At 37.3% G+C, this 19,769-nt stretch overlaps 2 long non-coding RNA genes across 2 annotated transcripts in view; both read left to right on the plus strand.

Annotated features, from left to right (window-relative positions):
- Positions 1-9,190, plus strand: part of LOC137084915 (uncharacterized) — a 96,950-nt gene extending 87,760 nt beyond the window's left edge. Inside the window, exon 4 of the long non-coding RNA XR_010906829.1 lies at positions 9,163-9,190. This is a non-coding gene — a long non-coding RNA (uncharacterized lncRNA). The remainder of the gene's footprint in view (positions 1-9,162) is intronic.
- A 6,476-nt stretch (positions 9,191-15,666) lies between these two features.
- Positions 15,667-19,093, plus strand: LOC137085340 (uncharacterized). Its single transcript, XR_010906967.1, has 3 exons — positions 15,667-16,008; positions 18,845-18,921; positions 19,033-19,093. It is a non-coding gene; the product is annotated as an uncharacterized lncRNA (long non-coding RNA).
- The last annotated feature ends 676 nt before the right edge of the window (positions 19,094-19,769 follow it).

The following is a 19,769-nucleotide window of genomic DNA, read 5'->3' on the forward strand; positions in this document are numbered from 1 at the left end:
CACTGATACAGTATACAGATGTGTGTTCAGATTATAATGACTGGCTGTCTACACTGATACAGTATACAGATGTGTGTTCAGATTATAATGACTGAAGCTGTCTACACTGATACAGTATACAGATGTGTGTTCAGATTGTAATGACTGGCTGTCTACACTGATACAGTATACCGATGTGTGTTCAGATTATAATGACTGACGCTGTCTACACTGATACAGTATACAGATGTGTGTTCAGATTGTAATGACTGGCTGTCTACACTGATACAGTATACAGATGTGTGTTCAGATTATAATGACTGACGCTGTCTACACTGATACGGTATATAGATATGTGTTCAGATAATAATGACTGACGCTGTCTACACTGATACAGTATACAGATGTGTGTTCAGATTATAATGACTGACGCTGGCTACACTGATACAGTATACAGATGTGTGTTCAGATTATAATGACTGATGCTGTCTACACTGATACAGTATACAGATGTGTGTTCAGATTATAATGACTGGCTGTCTACACTGATACAGTATACAGATGTGTGTTCAGATTATAATGACTGACGCTGGCTACACTGATACAGTATACAGATGTGTGTTCAGATTATAATGACTGATGCTGTCTACACTGATACAGTATACAGATGTGTGTTCAGATTATAATGACTGGCTGTCTACACTGATACAGTATACAGATGTGTGTTCAGATTATAATGACTGATGCTGTCTACACTGATACAGTATACAGATGTGTGTTCAGATTATAATGACTGGCTGTCTACACTGATACAGTATACAGATGTGTGTTCAGTTTCTGACATGCTCCATGTGCTTCAGACTGCCGACAACAGGATAAATGGTAGAGTGAAAGATCACTGGCTTTGATCCTCCAGTTGATTTTTTACATTTACATTTAGGCAGACGCTTTTATCCAAAGCGACTTACATTGCATTCAAGGTACACATTTTACATCTTGCTCTCCCTGGGAATTCAACCCATGACCTTTGCGTTGCTAGTGCAATGCTCTACTGTTTGAGCTATGGGAAAGCTTGATGTTAACCAATCAAACAGTGGGCGTTTACTGACATGCCTTAAAGGAGACGAGCTTTAGAAAGTAATCATTTCAGACAGAAGTTTTTTTGTGTGCAAAAAACCTAATCAACATTATAAGTGAACCTCAAGGAACATATTAAAATAATTTAAAAACAATAATTTAATATACTTAATATTTAACAAGATTAAAATGTTACTTTTTATTAACTTTTTTTGCAAGATTTTTTAAGATTGCTTATTATTATTTCATGAATATGCCACTTGCACACTGCCTCAGCTGGCAAAAAAATCCAATATTTACCTGAATCGTAATGGTCATGCAACCTTCATCAGATGGTTTGAATTATAATAACTGATAAAGGTTGCATGCCATCTCAAGTAAATACTGGTTTATTTATTTTTCTGTGTTATAAATATTGCATACTGGCTGTAATAGGCAAACATTGTGTGGACAGCTTGATTGATTATAATGCAATCTGGACTGGTATCAGTGCACTTCTCTGCTTTAGTTTGCTTTGTTAATGACTTTAGCTCTGTCTGTCTTTTCCTGATAACTGCTTTATGCTAATGTCTTGTTAAGTCTGAGTTGTTTCGTTTCGGTCCTCCATTGTTCTGATTCTAACAGCCTGTTACAGTCTCACACGTGAATAGAAGAACTGATAAATTCTTTGGTTTCTCACTGGAATGAAGGTTAGAAAAATCAATGTCTTCTCACACATAATTCCTGAGAGTTCTGCTCACTGCGTCTCTCTGAGTCAAAGTTCAGCGGGAGCAAATCAAACGGAGATCTGAAGAACAGAGGCCTGGAGGAGAGAGAACACAGACTCAGCACTTAGAGCGCCGACCTCGGAGGTTAGCGGAAGGTTCCCGGGATGATTACTGGAATGTCATTCGGTGTCAGTCATTAAGTCTAATCAATGGACTGTGTCCGACGTACCTAATTACCCTCGACACCCCCAATGATCCTCCAGCAAAGGTGCTGAAACGGGTGATGGCGTGTCTTTTTGGTGCACTGCAGTCCACTTACATTTGCAAGAGGAATCTGGCTATTCAATTTATCTTCAACTTAAAAATGCAGTTCAGTCATTTATAATCTATCTATCTATCTATCTATCTATCTATCTATCTATCTATCTATCTATCTATCTATCTATCTATCTATCTATCTATCTATCTATCTATCTATCTATCTATCTATCTATCTATCTATCTATCTATTCCGTCCGTCCGTCCGTCCGTCCGTCCGTCCGTCCGTCCGTCCGTCCGTCCGTCCGTCCGTCCGTCCGTCCGTCCGTCCGTCCATCCATCCATCCATCCATCCATCCATCCATCCATCCATCCATCCATCCATCATCTATCTATCTATCTATCTATCTATCTATCTATCTATCTATCTATCTATCTATCTACTTAATATTTACTGAGATGTTATGCAACCTTTGTTTTACTTTCAAGGGGCAATATGTAAGAATTTTCATGTTAATCGCTTTTCTATTGGCAATGTGTGAACATCTTGTAACGAAATGTAAAAAAATCCCAAGACCTTCTTATATTATCTATGAAAGCCTTCAGGCGGATTTTGTGTGTGACTTTTGACAGGAAAATGTATTGAACTGCAGAGCTTCAAACATCCACATCACTATGATCAGATGCTTTCTGAACCGCTGATTTCTCACAGCTGGCTTGTTGTGTGTTTATTGTGTTATTGAGAGGAATGCGCACGGCACATATTCGTCTAAACGCCGCTCTCAGCAGTGCGGACGGCGACGGGATGTTTGTTAACGAGTGTGAGCAGTAAGTAGCTGGCTTGCGGATCCCTTAATGTCTACCGGTGTAGCTGATAAAAAGGGTTTATATTTGAGACTATAGACTATATACACTGATCAGGCATAACATTATGACCACTGACAGATGATGTGAATATCACTGATGATCTCTTCATCACGGCTCCTGTTAGTGGGTGGGATATATTAGGCAGCAAGCGAACATTTTGTCCTCAGCCGTTGATGTGTTAGAAGCAGGAGAAATGGGCAAGCGTGAGGATTTAAGCGAGTTTTGCCAGATTGTGACGGCTAGACGACTGGGTCAGAGCATCTCCAAAACTGCAGCTCTTGTGGGCTGTTCCCGGTCTGCAGTGGTCAGTATCTATCAAAAGTGCTCCAAGGAAGGACCAGTGGAGAACCGGCCACAGGGTCATGGGCGGCCAAGGCTCATTGATGCACCAACAGTGCTACGCGAGCATCAAACAAGTTCGATCCATTGTGGTCCCACTTCACAACTTACAGGACTTAAAGGAATTGCTGCTAACATCTTGGTGTAAGATCAGAGGTCTAGTGGAGCACATGCCTTGACGGGTCAGGGCTGTTTTGGCAGCAAAAGTAGGACCAACACAATATTATGTTATGCCTGATTGATGTAGATCAGGCTATGGTTTGAATTAACACCTTCATAGACAACGCGGGGAATCGTTTATATTTAATTATTATTTAGTGCATTTGGAATTGTTAAATATTCATATAAAATACCGCAAATTAACTTTACCTTCTAATGCATATCTTATATGATCATTAAATATGCCTTCATAGTTTTGAATGGCTGAAGGTCGTGAAGTCTCAGTGCTGTTGGCTTTATCTTGAAGCGATGATGTTTACAGTCAGATCGAGAGAATAATGATGCAGGAGCTGAATGAGCATCTGACACGGGCGTGGTGTTATACGGAAGAGAATCATGTTTCCATTGACTAAAACAGTCTCTCTCTCTCTCTCTCTCTCTCTCTCTCTCTCTCTCTCTCTCTCTCTCTCTCTCTCTCTCTTCTCTCTCTCTCTCTCTCTCTCTCTCTCTCTCTCTCTCTCTCTCTCTCTCTCTCTCTCTCTCACTCTCTCTCTCACTCTCTCTCTCTCTCTCTCTCTCTCTCTCTCTCTCTCTCTCTGAATCGATATGTTCACTTCTGAGCTGGATTATGTCTCTCACACCACAGGCTCCCCCTCCTTTCAGCCTCCTTCTCGTTCACACTTGGCTTTATCAAGGTCATCTCTCCCAGACGAGCGGCCCCTCCCCTCCCCTCCCCGCCCGCTCCTCGTGTGCAGCAACAGCGCCTCCGTCTGGACTCACACCGGTACTTCATTTTAATATCAGCTCTTTCACAGGTGATTTTTTTTCCCCTTTGGATGTTTAACAGTAAATTGATTTATTACAGTTTTAGAGTTAGATGATTCATGTTTCCTTTTTCTGAATTTATTTGTGTATCTTTTATTGAGCAGAGCTGGGTATATTATTCTCACATTGTAGATGAAAACTGTAATTAGTAATTACACATTTTAGGCAATATAATTAGATTGCATTTGACCATATAGCATTTGAATGGGATAATCTTGTCCATGTTTAATATAAAGATACAAAGAAAATCATATTCCATTTCTCTTTCAACGACATTCAATTTACCTAACATTACATATTAAATCAGGATTTTCCCAAACTGGGGTTTATATTATTATTACATATAAAATAAATAATTTGAAACAAAATCACTAGAGTGAGATGATTCACGTTTCCCTTTTCTTCTTTGGTTTATTGGGTACTATATTAATACAAGCAGCACTGGGTAGATTACTCACAAACTGTAGTCACATGATGAAAATTATAATTAGTACACATTTCATGCGATATAATCAGATTACTTTTGGACTAATGTTGACCATATGTTATTTAAAAAGGATAAGCTTGCCCCTGATTAATACAAAGAGAAAGAAAATATGTTCAAGTTCATTAAACATTACATATTACATCAGGATTTGCCAAACTGGGGTTTATTATTTGATAAAATTACCTATTATTATTATTATTATTATTATTATTATTATTATTATTATTATTATTATTATTATTAATTATTATTATATAAAATAAATAATTTTAAAAGAAAAACACTATGAAACACAGAATAACATGCACTCAATCTGCACTCATGTACTGTAACTGTAATCTAATGATCAGTATTTTAAAACGTAATATATCGTAATTGCAAATAGTTAATAATTATTTGGATCTAATTATGTTGCATATAATCAGCAATGAATATAAGTGACTCTAATGCTTGAAATATACTCATGCTTTTATTTCTTATTGATTATTGGAGTACATTTGACACATTTTACAAACTGTAAAGATTATCCTACTCTAATCAATGTAACAAATGAGTTCATTCATTCATTTTTCATTTCATTCATTCATTTATTCCAATGGCACAAAAAAGTACTATCAATCAATCAATCAATCAATCAATCAATCAATCAATCAATCAATCAACTTTATTTATATAGCGCTTTTACAATCCCGATTGTGTCAAAGCAGCTTCACAGTGTCAAACAGGATAATATTGCAACAAAATTAGATTTGGCTGTACAGTCGTTCTGGAGAAAACAGTGATGTTATCAGCTTATTTTAATTTATCATAGAGCGATAATGTTGGCAGATCCGTATTTTAGTATTATACAAGGTAGACAAATATAGTTTAAGTCAGTGCAAGGAAAACAAAAAACAGAATATACAGTACACTGTAAAAAGAAAAGGCACATTTTGAACATTTGCAGTACAATCGACTTGGATGTTTAAGTTATTTAAACTTAAATTATGTTAAACTGACTTTAAAAAATGAGTTACATCTTGTATAACTAGTAAAAACAAGTTTAAAATGTCTTAACTTATTTTGATGAGTTAAACAATGTAAATACATATGTCGTCATAACTTACTGAACATATATTTTTTACAGTGTATTCAAATATGATCAAGTATAATAAATTCAAAAGTAATCTAAAAGTAATCCGATTATATTTCCTAAAATGTGTACTTTTTAAAGATCTGATTCATGTCATCTATCTCAGTTATTGTTATCTCTCTCAGTTTGTCTGAATTGTTTCTGTCATGTTTATTTGCTATACTATTGTAAAGCGACCTTGAGTTTGTAGAAAGACACTTAATTAAATAAGCGTCTTTATTATTATTATTATACAAGAAACATCACGTTTATTTCAGCGTGCCCTTTCTTTGTAATTATTTGTGAATTATTTGTTTTGTTTAATTATTTGTTGCAACTTCTGATTGAAAATTGTTTCAAGTAATTCCCTCACCAAAGGTTATTCTCAGCGTGAATGTAGGATATTTTAATTCAGCTTCAAGCTGCTGCTGCATTATGACAGTAGATGATTAATGCTTTAAATAATGCCATGGTATTACAGTGGTACATGTACAAAAATCATCGTATGCCATTTTACGGATACAAAAAAACAAACTGCATATTTTTTTATTAGTAAAGCATTATTCCACAATGGCCAGAAGGATTCCAGGAGCAACAACATGACACTTCAACAAATCACAATCACACTTCAGAGGATTCAACAGACAGATTGAGTCATTTGAAGCCGCACGGGGACGAGCTGTAGGCAACGTTTCTTTCATTGCTTTGTCAGAATGATAACAGGTTCAGCAAAGCATCCGATTATCAGCGTCACACAGGCAGAAAACACTGATAACAGGGATTTACAGCCAATCTATCAAACTCCACCGTCTGAACATGTGTAATGGTTTGTAAACTCTCCATATAGAGACATGAACGAATGCACAAATTATAGAGCACGGGGGGAAAAAACAGTATATTAATATGTATAGTAACGTTTGGCCACTAAAAAGCGCTCTAGCGCCCCCTGGAGAGCAGAGGTTTGATACACAAGTGTGCATTATTCTATAAAACTAAACAAAACAACAAAAAAAAAAATACTTTTTTATTATTATTATCTTTACAACTGTTTTTAACTATCCTTGTTTTTTATTTTTAATCAGTACACATGGTGTCTTTTTTCTCATGCATATGTTACCACTGTTTTAATTAATTTCTATGTAAAGCACTTTGAATTGCCATTGGGTATGAAATGTGCTTTACAAATAAATGTGCCTTGCCTAAAACCATCACAAATATCATCACACTCTCAGAAATAAAGGTACAGTGCTGTCACTGGGGCGGCACCCTAAGGTATAAAAGTGAAAAGGTACATCTCTGTACTTTACTTAGCCCTAAATGATACATATTAATACCTAAAAAGGTACATATCAGTACTTTAAGAGTGCATGTTAGTGCCTTAAAGGAACATAGTAGAACCTTAAAGGGTTAATTCACCCAAAAATGAAATTGTTTTTGGGTGAATTACACACACACACGTCAAGTTGCCAATGTCACGTGATTTCAGCATTTTGACACGAACCGAACAAGCAGCAACCTCCCGCGATCTCTCTTGAAGCCAATACGGCAGTAATGTAAACTGCAATCCCTTAACTGGCCACTAGAGCGGCTCCAGAAGGAGCAGAATCTCATTGAGCCTCATGTTAAAATTCTCAACTTTAAAGCAGAAAAAAAAAACATGTTTACAGTCTGGTACACATTGTGGTTTTTGCCTATACAGCTAATTTTGATCTTCATGATAACTCTGAGGGGGGTGAATTTTTTTATAACTCATTTGTTTACGTTATTTAAAGCCTTAAGGTTCTGCATAATTAAGGGCGTGGTTACAAGTGGATAGCCATTTATCCGCCGTCTATAGTTATTGCGTCACCTCAGCTCTGCGCACATCCCACCTTTTTGCCCATTTTCTGTTATCCGGGAGTGACACGCGATGACTCGCTCACAAGATGGCAACGCCCAGCTCGCCCCTACTTTACGCTTCAGGGCGGCTTATCGGAAGCCTATGGGTGACGTCACGGACACTACGTCCATATTTTTTACAGTCTATGGAGCCAAACTGCTGAAATCACGTGACATTGGCAACCCGAATCATTGATCGATTCACTGATTCATGAAACGTTTGATTCTTTTTGGAGGCACATGGAGGAGAAGCCAATGCTGAATAAAGTCGTATTTTTTGTTATTTTTGGACCCAAATGTATTTCTGATGCTTCAAGAGACTCTAATTAACCCACTGATGTCTCATATGGACTACTGTGATGATGTTTTTATTCCCTTTCTGGACATGGACAGTATAGTGTGCATACACTTGCATACGCTCTCGGACTAAATATAAAATATCTTAAACTGTGTGTGAAGATGAACGGAGGTCTTACGGGTGTGGAACGACATTAGGGGGAGGAGTTAATGACAGACATTTCATATTTGGGTGAACTAACCCTTTAAAGGTACATTTATTAGTACCTTTTTGGTTTTGTACCACTCCGGTGACAGCAATGTACCTTTTTTTCTGACAGTGTACTTGAAATAAGTTTTAAGATCAAATATACAAACTTCTTTTTTTTTAGCTAGGTGCCAAGCACTGTGATTGATTTTTGTTTAGTTGAAGTACTAAAATGACTTCTGTGTGTAGATTGTTTTAAAAGAAAATGAATACAAATGACACAAACATAACAGATCACAGCAGACCGGGCCATCTGACCAATCAGAGCAGAGCAGAGGGGTTTAGAGAGACAGATTATTCGATTGATTGAGTTGTTTTAGACTCTTTGAGAAATAAGGAGATGTGCAATGTATATTAAGACAACATGTGTTTTTAGACTGTGGCTTCATGTGAACCTATTGCAGGATAAACCAAATGGGAACCTTTAAAATAAAAATAACAGGGCACTTTCAGAAAAACTATAACAGTATGATAATAAAATAACACTGATGTACAACAGGACACCGTACTTCCTCTGCATTAGACAAACACTCACGTGTTTACGAATGAAGAATGGTAATGAAGAATAAAGTATGTGTTTTGCTCTAAAGACATTATTGGATAAAAATGAAATGATAAAGAAGGGCGGTATGTCATTCATCATGTTGAGAAAACGAGATTGTTTCATCAAGAAGAAATTCTGAGCAGATGGAAAGAGCTGCAGAAATTCATTTAATCAGTGGTTTAGCACCGCCATGTCCCCCAGCCAGCTGTTCTTAAAGAACCATTCTCTCGCTCTCTCTCTCTCTCTCTCTCTCTCTCTCTCTCTCTCTCTCTCTCTCTCTGTCTCTGTCTCTGTCTCTCTCTCTCTCTCTCTCTCTCTCTCTCTCTCTCTCTCTCTCTCTCTCTCTCTCTCTCTCTCTCTCTCTCTCTCTCTCTCTCTCTCTCTCAGGGTAAATGTGAGGTTACACGACACTCCAGCCTCGGCTGACAGACACCAGAGCTACAGGACTACTTCCCATCTCCATCTGTCTATCAGCGCCGGAGAGGAAGACAGCGGTGTCAGACGGCCATTAGAGGGACAGTGAATGCTGAGGTACAGAAACTGACACACAGACCATCTCTTCATCGTCTAAAGAGAGTGTGAGTGGTGCTTTCCTGTGCAAAGCTAGAATTTTTTTTCTTTGGGTTCAAGTCCCTAACCATAGTTAAGAATGAGCAATATTGATGAATCTTGACTTTAAAAAAACACTGATTCATCTCGTAATGAAGCAAGTGAAGTCTTTATGAGTGAGTCATTGAATCATTCACTCAATAGATTTGTTCAAAAACACTGATTCATCTCGTAATGAAGCAAGTGAAGTCTTTATGAGTGAGTCATTGAATCATTCACTCAATAGATTTGTTCAAAAACACTGATTCATCCAGTAATGAAACAAGTGAAGTCTTAATGAGTGAGTCATTGAATCATTCATTCAAGAGATTTGTTTAAAAACACTGATTCATCCAGTAATGAAACAAGAGAAGTCTTTATGAGTGAGTCATTGAATCATTCACTCAAGAGATTTGTTCAAAAACACTGATTCATCCAGTAATGAAACAAGAGAAGTCTTTATGAGTGAGTCATTGAATCATTCACTCAATAGATTTGTTCAAAAACACTGATTCATCTCGTAATGAAGCAAGTGAAGTCTTTATGAGTGAGTCATTGAATCATTCACTCAATAGATTTGTTCAAAAACACTGATTCATCCAGTAATGAAACAAGTGAAGTCTTAATGAGTGAGTCATTGAATCATTCATTCAAGAGATTTGTTTAAAAACACTGATTCATCCAGTAATGAAACAAGAGAAGTCTTTATGAGTGAGTCATTGAATCATTCACTAAAGAGATTTGTTCAAAAACACTGATTCATCCAGTAATGAAACAAGAGAAGTCTTTATGAGTGAGTCATTGAATCATTCACTCAAGAGATTTGTTTAAAACACTGATTCATCCAGTAATGAAACAAGTGAAGTTTTAATTAATGAGTCATTGAATCATTCACTCAATAGATTTGTTCAAAAACATTGATTCATCTCGTAATGAAGCAAATGAAGTCTTAATGAGTGAGTCATTGAATCATTCACTAAATAGATTTCTTAAAAAACACTGATTCATCTCGTAATGAAGCAAGTGAAGTCTTTATGAGTGAGTCATTGAATCATTCACTCAATAGATTTGTTCAAAAACACTGATTCATCCAGTAATGAAACAAGTGAAGTCTTAATGAGTGAGTCATTGAATCATTCATTCAAGAGATTTGTTTAAAAACACTGATTCATCCAGTAATGAAACAAGAGAAGTCTTTATGAGTGAGTCATTGAATCATTCACTCAAGAGATTTGTTCAAAAACACTGATTCATCCAGTAATGAAACAAGAGAAGTCTTTATGAGTGAGTCATTGAATCATTCACTCAATAGATTTGTTCAAAAACACTGATTCATCTCGTAATGAAGCAAGTGAAGTCTTTATGAGTGAGTCATTGAATCATTCACTCAATAGATTTGTTCAAAAACACTGATTCATCCAGTAATGAAACAAGTGAAGTCTTAATGAGTGAGTCATTGAATCATTCATTCAAGAGATTTGTTTAAAAACACTGATTCATCCAGTAATGAAACAAGAGAAGTCTTTATGAGTGAGTCATTGAATCATTCACTCAAGAGATTTGTTTAAAACACTGATTCATCCAGTAATGAAACAAGTGAAGTTTTAATTAATGAGTCATTGAATCATTCACTCAATAGATTTGTTCAAAAACATTGATTCATCTCGTAATGAAGCAAATGAAGTCTTTATGAGTGAGTCATTGAATCATTCACTCAATAGATTTCTTCAAAAACACTGATTCATCTCGTAATGAAGCAAATGAAGTCTTAATGAGTGAGTCATTGAATCATTCACTAAATAGATTTCTTAAAAAACACTGATTCATCCAGAAATGAAACAAGTGATGTCTTAATGAGTGAGTCATTGAATCATTCACTCAATAGATTTCTTCAAAAACACTGATTCATCCAGTAATGAAACAAGTGAAGTCTTTATGAGTGAGTCATTGAATAATTTACTCAACAGATATGTTCAAAAACACTGATTCATCCAGTAATGAAACAAGTGAAGACTTTATGAGTGAGTCATTGAATCATTCACTCAAGAGATTTGTTCAAAAACACTGATTCATCCAGAAATGGAAGAAGTGAAGTCTTAATGAGTGAGTCATTGAATCAACCTGATTTTTTAAATTCATTCATCCAATTTAGATTTTGTCATTTTATCATGCAGCTCTAATTGTTCTTCGTAATAAATAATAATAATAAAAAAGTTTATTTTATTTATTTTAAAAACTACTATCTAACTGCTATCCATATGTTTTATGCACTTATCCGGATATATGCATTGTTGGATAGATGAGAGTAAAATATGGAAGAGAAATGCATATGTTCACTTGAGCTGGATACATTTATTTTGTAAGAAGATAAGCACATAAAATAAAAGCACATTTAGGAAATAAATGTATAGATGTGCATTAAAAAGTCATGAAAGCGTCTGAGAAATGAGGATTGTGTTCTCTTGAACACATGGGACAGAAACGCTGCTTTATTGACAAACTGATGTGTGATATTTTGCAAGTAATTTTGCATAAATTTAAATTGCAAACATAGCTACTGTCCTCCGACACACACACACACACACATACACACACACACACACACACCAGTCCTGATCATCTGTTGCCGTGATTCGACAGCATAATTTCATTGAGCCTCATTTAGAATTCCGCAGTCGTTTTGTTCTCTTGAAAGATTCATCTCACACAGATTCTCACACACTCTGTCTCAGCTACACACACACACACACGCCCCTAAGCCCCTCCCAGCACGCGCCGTGTTTCGTCCAGCTGTGTGTGCAGTTGTTCTCAACATCTGTTCCCTTGGCAACCGCCCCAGCATCCTTCAGCTGTGAGGTCGTCCTGCTGCCAGAGATCGTGCGGTGAGGCAGTGTAGGAATACACACACGACGAGACTCGCTTCAGCGTCACTGCCCGTCTCTGAGCTGAGAACAGTGTGGGAATACACACACGACGAGACTCGCTTCACTGTCACTGCCCGTCTCTGAGCTGAGAACAGTGAAGGAATACACACACGACGAGACTCGCTTCACCGTCACTGCCCGTCTCTGAGCTGAGAACAGTGTGGGAATACACACACGACGAGACTCGCTTCACTGTCACTGCCCGTCTCTGAGCTGAGAACAGTGTGGGAATACACACACGACGAGACTCGCTTCAGCTTAACTGCTCATCTTCTAAAATCCCCCGAGCTGCCTCCTCTGGCCAGCGTTTCAAGGTGTCATACTGGAGACGCGACCCCACTTAGCAATCCCAGAATGCAATGTGATGAGCTCAGATGTGGCAACACTTTTCAAGGCATTTCAGATCGAGATTGAAAGAATACAATTAAATATTAAGCTATAAACAATAAAAAAATACACTATAATAACAATAATACTTTGTGGTATTCAATAATATTTTTTTTATAAAAATAAAAAAGATAATGCTATTTATTATATCTATTTTATTATATTATTACTGCCTTTTTATAGCTTAGAAAAAAATTATGTAACACTTAGAAATACGGGCTCACTAATATGCATTAATTCATGCTTAACTAATGCACAGATAATAATAATAGAGTTAATGTGTGACTTATGAAGAACTAAACATTTATTAATGATTACCGCATCAGCAACTAATGCACATTCATCATGATTAATAGATTAAGTCATCATTAAAATTGTATTAGTTAAATGTGTCATATTGTATTGTGTGTGTGTATTTATATGTACATAATAATTATATACACACGCATATATTATATTATTATTATTACAGTAATGATTGTTCTTATTACGTAATGGTTTATACATTTTATGTACAATAAATGTAATATTAATATAATAAAATCACATTTTTTGAGTTATAAATTGCCCAGCCTAACATCAAACACACATTGCTCATACACACACACACACACACACACACACACACACACACACACACACACACACACACACACACACACACACACACACACACACACACACGTACGTCAGTTTGTGTAGTCAGTTGTGGTTAAGCTGCACTAACATCACCTGCACATAAAGCGCTGGTTTCTGAGAACTCATCAGGTTCACACACACACACACACACACACACACACACACACACACACACACACACACACACACACACACACACACACACACACACACACACACACACACACACACAGAGAGAGAGAGAGAGAGAGAGAGAGAGAGAAATACACACGTAATCCACTCACAAGCTCCTGGAAATAGAAGGTGGGGCTGCGTTTAAGAACAATACCTGATACACATTATCTCAGCATGATAATTCATTCCCAGAATGCTGCAGGAGGAGCGTCAGGACGAGACACTGATCAGAGGATCCACACACTAACATACTGCTCGTGCTATTTCTGTAGTGTGTGTGTGTGTGTGTGTATGGAGCAATATTTCTGGACACATTGATATAAAATACTGTAACCCACAATGGAAAATGCTTTTTTTGACCTTCCTCGTCCAATGTGAACATAAAACTTCATTATTTGATTCCATCATTTTACACACAGTTTCCGTGATGATCACCATGCAATGAGGACGATATTCCTTTTATTCATTCACCGCATACAGTGCATTGTGTTAGAAGCAGGAGAAATGGGCAAGCGTAAGGATTTGAGTGAGTTTGACAAGGGCCAGATTGTGACGGCTAGACGACTGGGTCAGAGCATCTCCAAAACTGCAGCTCTTGTGGGCTGTTCCCGGTCTGCAGTGGTCCGTATCTATCAAAAGTGCTCCAAGAGGAACAGTGGAGAACCGGCCACAGGGTCATGGGCGGCCAAGGCTCATTGATGCACGTGGGGAGCGAAGGCTGGCCCGTGTGGTCCGATCAAACAGACGAGCTACTGGAGCTCAAACTGCTCCAGAAGTTAATGCTGGTTCTGATAGAAAGCTGTCAGAATATTGACTGCATTTATATAACACTTTTAACAGACCCTATGGGCATCCAAAGCGCTTTACATTTTTGCCTCACATTCACCCATTCATACACCGACGGCGATGTCAGCCATGTAAGGTGCCATCCAGCTCGTCGGGAGCAGCTGGGGTTAGGTGTCTTGCTCAAGGACACTTCGACACTTGGTCAGGTGGAACCGGGGATCGAACCACCAACCTTTCGGTTTGTAGACAATCTACATGAACCACTGAGCCACTGCCGCCCCATAAGAATACACAGAGCAGCTCAGTTTGTTGCGTATGGGGCGGCATAGCCGCTGACCAGTCAGGGTGACCTCTGACCCCGCCGAAAGCACCAACAGTGGCACGTGAGCATCAGAACTGGACCTCGGAGCAATGGAAGAAGGTGACTAGGTCTGAGGAATCACGTGTTATTTTACATCACGTGGAAGGCCGGGTGTGTGTGTGTGTGGCTTACCTGAGGAACACATGGCCCCAGGATGCACTATGGGAAGAAGCCACGCCCATTTGGATTGAGGAGCACAACAAAAAGTTTGAGGTGTTGACTCCCAGATCTCAATCCATTCGAGCATCTGTAGGATGTGCTGGACAAACAAGTCCGATCCATTGAGGCCCCACCTCACAACTTACAGGATCTGCTGCTAACATCTTGGTGCCAGATACACCCATGCCTCGATGGGTCAGGGCTGTTTTGGCAGCAAAAGGGGGACCAACACAATATTAGGTCATAATGTTATGCCTGATTGGTGTACATTGCAGAAACAGAAAGAGTAGTATGGTAGTAGTTTCACATACTAATGAAAGAAAAACAGCAGCACCATATTCACTAAGTAGTATTCCATTATTCTGCATAAATGAACAACAATATCCAGCACAGATGTCGGCCTATTATCCATCATGTAAATATAATTTGTTTTCCTTTTCATGCGAGGCAGTAACCCAGCTCAAGGAGTTCATCCGCACAAGATCATCATGAAAAACACGACACAGAGCCTGATGATTTCTGCTGTCACTCCGAGTCAGCCATTTTACATCAGGAACCAGCCGCACAGGTTTATCATCTACATGCAGCAGAAACTGATCATAACGCGATCTGTGTTGAATGTTTTAGCTCCAGCATCCAATGGCTTCTGTTGGAAATGTGTTCTGCTGCATAATTCATCGAGTATACTGTTTGACATGCTATTAAAAAAATTCACATAGCTGCATTAATCATTAGCCATAGGATTCAGCTTTCGTAAACCTTACAATCACTGTCCTTCTGTTTCCACAGAGAAACGGAGAAAACACACACACACACACCGTCTCGACATCCTAAATCTGATCTGCTGTTACAGACGAGACGCTTCTGAGAGGATTGAGTTACTGTTTTACAACTAAATAACAAAACGAGTTTGCGAGTTTATATGTAAAGGCTTGGTTCATGAATATTTAATAGGTCGAATTAACGTTGTTACTATAGCTTCCCTGCGGCGTCCAGGCTCGTAGCGTTATTAATATTCATGAATCTGTGTTTGTTTATTCAACTGTTGAGTTGCGCCGACGTCATCCTGGAGCTGATGTGTTGCCGTCACGTCTAATTAATATTCATGAGTAGGAACGGCGGAAGGTTACGCCCCTCCCTCAGGTACAAAAGCACCTGTCAGCAGCCAGAGGAGAGATTGACCAGACGAGCGGATGGAGCGCGAGCAGCCGTCAGGTAATTCAGTTTATCGTGTCGAAATAAATGTCACGTCAAATTAAAGTATAAAGGGAAGAGATAATTTAGTAGTGAATGCACGTATAACGCGATTGATTGATAATAAAATGATTGCGTTTGAAATATTTATTCAACTAAACAATTGATCTATATTAATGTTAGCCACTATTAGGTTACTTAAAAAGTGAAGATTAACTTTAGTTTTCAGCCAAGACGGTTATGTTTGCAAACCTTTAACCCTAAAACAAACAAAGCAATGCAATACATAACTCAACATAAACACCTGCAAAAATCTATAGTCAAAATCTTGACATTAACACAGTAAATTGTGCCATATATAATTTTGTATAATTTTTGTATCACTATGTATAACACTAGTTATAACACTAGTATCAATAATTTATATTGAGAGATTTTGAGCTTGAGTTTTCTTTTAATAATTATGATATTATTCATTATTTTATAATTTATTATAATATTATATGTATTTTATTGTATGTATTTTCAAGTGTTTTAAATGTTAAAAGGGCTATATGTAAGAATTTTAATGTATTAATCGCATGTTTGTTGCAAATGTATGAACACGACACAGGGTTAGTTCACCAAAACATGAAAACTATCCAGTGATTTACTCACCTTTACTCAAGTCATCGTAGGTGTGTATCATTCTTCTTTCAGACGAACACCATCAGAGTTATATTAAAACCCTCTATGGTACGCTGTTGCCTCCAGGTATTTATTTTTAATAAAATTAAACACCAATTTAATGTTCAAATCTATCTCAGGGAAGAACAACTTAAATACTAATCAATGAAAGTGCAAAAAATGAGTCACATGACCCACAGGGGTCCATTTGGTGTGCTGTTTCAGCTCAGGTCACATGACTCCATATTTCCCTAATGAAAAGGGCATTTTCACTATTGTCTGTCCAGTTCATCACCCACAAAAAAAAAAAACGAGTATTAATTAGTAAAAGAAGTATTTTCAAGAACTTTACATTATAGATCATGACATTTTTTTAGAGTAAATAACAAAAAAACACAAACTGTGTGTTGCAGCATTGTAACATAATGGATAAGCCCAAACCGGACACATAGGTTGGATACAAATATAGTATATTTTTAAGGAAAAGTTTGAATTCTCTAAATATATTGGCATTTATGCATGATTTTGTAATGCACTTATAATAATAATAATAATAATAATAATTCATATACTATAACTGTGCACATTATAATTAAATAGCATTTAATAAATAACATTTTCTATAGCACTTTAAAAAGGTCTAAAGCACAGCTGCCTGATGATGAAGGTGAGGAAGAGGAAGATGAGGTCTTAGTGACTCCGGCAGGGAGAGATCGGAGATGGAGAATAGAGCAACAGCTGAATTTGAAGTTACTTTTTATGAAATATGACATTTGTAATACATTACAAACTGGGTAGATGTGTTTGTTCAGGTGTCTGGTTAAAGAAATTGATGTTTTCAATCATTTTTTTCTACATGAAAATGTCAAATGTTTCAATTTGTCCGTTGTGGTACAAGGTTGCCTTGAAGCAAAAAACTTAAAAAAAAATAAAAATAAATAAAGAAAGAAATATAAAAATTGTATTGCTGTTGTTATAGTGTCCAATTTTAAGCAGGGAAAACACCACATATATATATATTTTTTCCTCATTGAAATGATATTGATTTACATTTACATTTAATCATTTAGCAGACGCTTTTATCCAAAGCGACTTACAAAAAAGGGGAGAGCAATAGAAGCAACGAAACAGACAAGGCCAACAACCTGTAAGAGCTGTAAGAAGTCTCAGTTAATTAGCACATTACACAAACAATTTTTCATTTTTTAACAAACAACAAAAATTAATGGATAGTTAAGTGCTATTCTCTATTGGTCAGGTGCAGTTGGAAAAGATGTGTCTTAAGATGTTTTTTAACAATGGCTATAGATTCGGCAGCACGAATTGAGATCGGCAGGTCATAACACCAGGTGGGAACTGGTCCAGGAAAATGTCCGTGAGAGCGATTTCATGCCTCTTTGGGATGGAACCACGAGGCGCCGCTCGCAGAACGCAAGCTTTTTTGCTTACCATAAAGAGGTTAAAAAAATGTCCTGGCTAATCCAAGCATTATAATGGCAGCCCAAAACAGTGTATCCATCCATTATAAAAGTGCTCCACACATCTCTGAGGGTTAATGAAGGCCTTCTGAAGCGAAAGATGAATATGTGTAGCATCTGCTTCTGTAGTTATATCAGTGCTACGCAAGATGCAAATTTCACATGTCAAAGTCCATTGGCTTGTTTAGTTTTCTCTCGAAGGCTTGAGATCCCAATTCATCGGTATGTTCCATCCAACATGACGGACTGAAGGGGAAATGTGGCTATATATATATATATGCACTGTAAAAAAATTGGTTGGTTTTTGTTGGTTTAACTTAAAAAAGTAAGTAACCTGGTTGCCTTAAAATTTTGAGTTTATTGAAATTAAAAATTTGAGTTGATACAATGAAGGAAATTTGTTTAATAAATAGAAACTCAAAATATTTTTGTATCTGAACCACATAAAAATAATTGATAAATCATGAAAATAGCACTATTTGGCATGTTTCACTGCATCATCAGAAATAAAACACACACAATTACCCAATATGCTTACTAAATCTTTTAATAATATTTTAATAAAGGTTGTCGAATCTCAAAATTTGTCATTGTATTAACTCAAAATTTTAAGGCAACCAGGTAACTTTTTTCTAAATAATTTTTTACAGTGTATGAATGAATATATCATGAATGATAAATGCGGATGTTGATATGAATCTCCATGTGTGCAGCTGCGGACTCAGAGTGCAGGAATGAACTGGAGGAAGGAGGCGAGGACTGGAAAGTCCCAGATGTGAAGGATGGAAAGGTAAGAAAAGCTTATTTAAATGGTGCACAATGATGGATAAATATCCCGTTACACTTCCTGTGAAAGGATATTCTTGATGCTCACTTTTTCCGTGTGTATTATTCTCTCCAGAACGACCCCTGGTCATGTGACAGCTCCACATCTTCCTCAGACAGTGAGGATGAGGATAAAGACGAGAAGAAAAAGAAGAAGAAGAAGAAGCTGAAGAAGAAAAGAAGCAAGGTTCATGGACTGCAAATCAAGAACCTCCAGTGAAGCCATCGGCTCACCTGCCCTAATTAGAGCTTAACGAGCTCATTAATGATCCTTCTACTCGTCTAATCTTAATATCACAGGAGATGAGATGATGATTGGCTTTTGTTCCTCTTTAGATAAAAGATCTGTTAAAGGCAAACATGTAAATGACGTGTTTTATCAACATTATATGCAATTAGGGAAAATTGCAACACACACACACAGACACACACACACACACACACACACACACACACACACACACACACACACACACACACAGGCGTTTGTTTTTGTGAAATATGAGGACATTCCCTAGGCATAATGCTTTTTTATATATCGCACAAACCGTATTTTCTATCCCCTTAAACTCCCCTTGCCCCTAAACCTACCCATCACACACACACACACACACACACACACACACACACACACACACACACACACACACACACACACACACACACACACTGCCCGTAAACCTACCCATCACATTCTGCATTTTTACTTTCTAAATAAACTCCTCCTGTGTGATTTATAAGCCTTTTGTAAAGTGGGGACATGGGTAATGTCCTCATATTTCACCCTCTCCTGTAATACCTGTGTCATACCCA

Source organism: Pseudorasbora parva, chromosome 8 (genome assembly GCF_024679245.1).
Source record: "Pseudorasbora parva isolate DD20220531a chromosome 8, ASM2467924v1, whole genome shotgun sequence".
NCBI lineage: Eukaryota > Metazoa > Chordata > Actinopteri > Cypriniformes > Gobionidae > Pseudorasbora > Pseudorasbora parva.